The 3,966-nt window shown below is 49.1% G+C and overlaps 1 long non-coding RNA gene across 1 annotated transcript; it reads left to right on the top strand.

Annotated features, from left to right (window-relative positions):
* Nucleotides 1-1,112: 1,112 nt before the first annotated feature.
* Nucleotides 1,113-3,491, top strand: LOC108528608 (uncharacterized). Its single transcript, XR_001885225.1, has 3 exons — nt 1,113-1,511; nt 2,626-2,684; nt 2,909-3,491. It is a non-coding gene; the product is annotated as an uncharacterized LOC108528608 (long non-coding RNA).
* The last annotated feature ends 475 nt before the right edge of the window (nt 3,492-3,966 follow it).

Genomic DNA, 3,966 nt, shown 5'->3' with positions numbered 1-3,966 from the left:
TGGGCTCTAACCCACTGGCCTGGTCCTGGGAAGCCTCCAAACCCCCAAGGAAAGGGCTGTGCCTCTCCAAGGCCAGGCTGGGCAGGGCAGAGCAGACAGTAGGTGAGGCTGGCATGGCAGGTTCTGGGCTATGTGGAGGAGAGTGGGTTTCCCTTCCTTCCCCTCCAATCCAGGTCAAGCTAGGAAGCCCCCGCCCCTTTGCCTCACCAGGCTGAGCAGCTAATCCTTTGCAAAAACAGCCCCTGGGAGCAAGGGCAGCGATAAGCCCAGCTCACAAAGCAGTTCAGTTCTGAGAGAATGTATGTGGGGTGGTGTTGGCGTGGGGAGTCCTGGCTTCATGACGGGGATTCTCCTCTTGCCTGAGGTCTCTGTCTGTGGGCCCCAAAGGGGCCCCCTCTTGTTTGAACTCACTGGTGAATTGGCTAAGAGCTCCTTGGGCCTTCTGGGGAGGGGAACACTTTCTCAAAATTCCAGGCCCAATTTCTCTGGGCTCTTGCCTGAGGTATGGAGGGAGAAGGAGAGAGGGAAGTCCTGTCCTGACCTACTGGATTGGGACATGTCCCTCCCACTTTCCCTGATAGTGTTTCCCTAACCTGGAGAGAACAGGCGGTGAGGAGAAAAGAACAGAGAAGACACGAAGAAACAGAAGAGGAAAGTCATCTGGTTCCGGTTACAGTTCACCATCAATGCTGGATGAGCCTGGGGGCACCCTGGAGGGCCTCTGCTAGTTCTTAGAGTTCATGCACCCATCTTCCAGAAATCTGGGGAAAGATTCTGAGCCTTAGGAATAGGCTGACACAGAGTAGATGTTCAGATAATATTTGTGGGTGCGTGAATGGACAGACGGATGGATGGATGGATGGATGGATGGATGGATGGATGGATGGATGCATGGAAGTTAAAGCTAAATGAATAGGAATGAGGAAATAAATGAACAGATGGATAAGATGTGTAGATAATGGATAAGTGGGTGGTTGGATGATGAACAAATGGATGAATGGATGGATGGGTGAATGAAATAAGTAAAAGCTAGATGAATATGAATAAGAAAATGGATGGATGGATGGACACATAGTTGAAGAATTGTGTCAAAGAATTTAAAAAAGAAGGGAAGGAGAGAGAAAGGATGATACATGGGAAGGAGAGAGGAAAGAGAAGGGAAGAGTAAGGAAGGAAGGAGATCTCAGATAGGCAGTAACTAGGTGAGTGGGTGGATTGCAAGGGTGTGCTGATAAAAGTTTAGGAACGGACTCTTCCAGGCAAAAAAGCACTGGTTTGTAGCATTTGAAAATTTCACCCTAGTCATTCTCAAGCTACCAGTGTGAAGAGCACAGGAAAGAGATGCACACAGTCAACTCTCCTGAGCCAGTGTGAGCCTGCTCCAACGCATCGCTGGAGGACTAGTGGATGATCAAAGTGGAAGACATCTTATAAGATGGAGGATAGAAAGATGGATGCTGGAGGATGTCAGGGGAACAGGTTCAAGAGATTCAAGGCAAAGGAAAGATGAGGTGAATTTCTCTTCCAGGAGGCTTTCCCTAACCCAAGCCCAGTGACCACTGCCTCTATTCAACCCCTGTAACATCTATCCATCCCTGTATGTCCTACTTAGGAAGCATTTAGCTCAGCCCACCTGGTGTTGTTAATTATTCATTCATTCACGCATACTTATTGAGCATCCTACCATGGGCCAGGGTCAGGCAAGGGACTGATCATACAGACAAGAAGGAGTCCCAGATCATGCCCTTGGGGAGTTCATAGTTTAGTGGGAGAAGAGATCAGTAAGCAAATCAGTTGAATTTGGCATGAACAGTGAATGAGAGAAATATGTGTGACGGCCTTGGGTTGCTCAGAGGAGGGAGAAACCAGCATGTGCTGAGAGAGGCCCATCTCTCCAACCAGGATGAGCATGGCTCGTTTTCCATGCACATAAGTAGCCTCCCTGGCTACACAGAGACAGTATTTGACTTGACTCAGCAGATATTTATTCGGCTGAATTCTCAGTGGGTGTTGGTTGACTGGTCTTTTGGTTCTCCTAGGCCAGGGTGCAGGGCCCCTCCTCCCTTGAGGGACTGCTCTACCCAAATGCCTAGCAGAAGGTAGAGTCTCCTGGAGATCCCAGAAGCCAGGAGCTGAAAAGAAGCAAACAATTGTCCCTTCAGGGCTGGTCCCCAAGCCCTTGTCCCACCACCCCAACATCCCTCCTGGAGCTGAACCAAAGAAGAGGATTCCCACCCCTGAAGCACTGAGGTCTGGATGGGTGTGGCACACCTCACAGGAAGATGATTGCTCCTGAAGCTCCCCAGGCCCTCGCTTAGGACCTGACTACAGGCAACCCCATCTACTGGGGTCCTGCCCCTCTCCAGCCTCAAACTGAGTTGCATAGGTTCCATAAGGGCATTTCCTAATGGCCCTGAGAGCCCGTGTGTCCTGTGCAACTTGGCAAAAAGCCCCCAAAGGCCATCATCTGCACTGCTGTGGCAGAGACGTCTCTTCACTTTTAAAGGCCTTGAAAGAAAGGGAGCCCGTGAAACCTCCCACTCCAGTACTCCTCCCACATCTCATCTTGTTCTCCCTGTGGTCTAGCTTAAAGTCTTCCTGCTGCAGCATTTCTCCCTATACCAGGTGGTGGTGAGATGCGACTGGCTGCCTGCCCCTACCTCATCCCTTGTAAGCTTTAGAAGGTAAGAAGAGCCGGCAGGTGTGGCTTCCAGAGAAGGATTCCTATGGAGCAGAGGCAACTTCTACCTCTTCCTTCTTGGCCCTGTCAGACCAGCATGCCTGAAAGCCCCCACAGAGTCCCTCCTCCCACACGCACCCATGGGCCAATCCCAAGCCTCCTCCCAGGCTTCTCCCATGAGGCACCTCAAAGATGTTCCCTTCCTGGCAACCTCCCTTGATTCAGCAGGTAGAGCCGCCTTCACTTACCTACTGTGTGGCCTGGGAACACCTGATTCTGTCACCAGTCATCTTCGGATGAAAGAGGAAACCCCTTAAAAGGAGAAAACTTCTCAAGCTTCATTGGAATCCCAGGGTTGGGAGGGAGTGGTCAGCTGGTCCATCCCCTTGCCCCTGGGCAAGGCTATATCAAGGAAGTCTTTGATGTATCTTTTAAAGAACTATATATTATTTAAAAGGCCTGTGAGAAAAAAGATTTCATAGCTTCCTTCAGCCATTCATTTCAAGCTTTAGGACCGCTTGCTGTGGGAAGTTCTTCTTTGAGTCTAACATAAATACTCTATAAATGAAAGTGTACTGTGCAATTGGAGTTAAGGAACTGAGCCTCTGGCCCTGCAAAAGGGAAAGTATGAGATAATTGTTTCTGTGAGGAGAAGAGTTTGATCCAGTCTTAATGCTTACATGGTTCTTTTGACCTTTTTTTTTTTTTTTTTTTGAGACAGGGTCTCACTCTATTGCCGTGGAGTACCTTGGTGTGACCTCCTCTCACTGCAGCTTCCACCTCCCGGGTTCAAGCGATTCTCCCGCCTCAGTCTCCCAGTGCCTGGGACTACATGCCTGTGCCACCACACCCAGCTAATTTTTGTATTTTTTGGTAGAGACGGGTTTCACTATGTTGGCCAGGCTGGTCTTGAACTCCTGACCTCAAGTGATCCACTGGCCTAGGCCTCCCAAAGTGCTGGGATCACAGGCGTGAGCCACCGCGCCCAGTCTCTTTTGACTTCTTGGTGCCCTTGTCCTCTTTTTGTACCTCTAGCTATAGACAGCAGCAAAAAGCCTATGGCAGTTTAAAACTTTATAGCAATAATAAAATTTCTAAAGTCTAATTTTCTCATGCCAGCTGTCCTAATACAACAGAATTTGTCCTGAAATTGGAAGGATTTAGATTATATATTAGGAAGAACTCTATAGATTGAACAGTACTGTTCCTGTGATCATAAATTCCTTTCTCAGAAGCCCTTCAAAAGCAGGACTGATTTCTACCTGCCCGGAATGTTTCAGGCACCC

Source organism: Rhinopithecus bieti, unplaced genomic scaffold (assembly GCF_001698545.2).
Source record: "Rhinopithecus bieti isolate Rb0 unplaced genomic scaffold, ASM169854v2 scaffold_5002, whole genome shotgun sequence".
Lineage (NCBI taxonomy): Eukaryota > Metazoa > Chordata > Mammalia > Primates > Cercopithecidae > Rhinopithecus > Rhinopithecus bieti.
The sequence above is the reverse complement of the archived record's forward strand: the minus strand, read 5'-3'. Positions and strand labels throughout refer to the sequence as shown.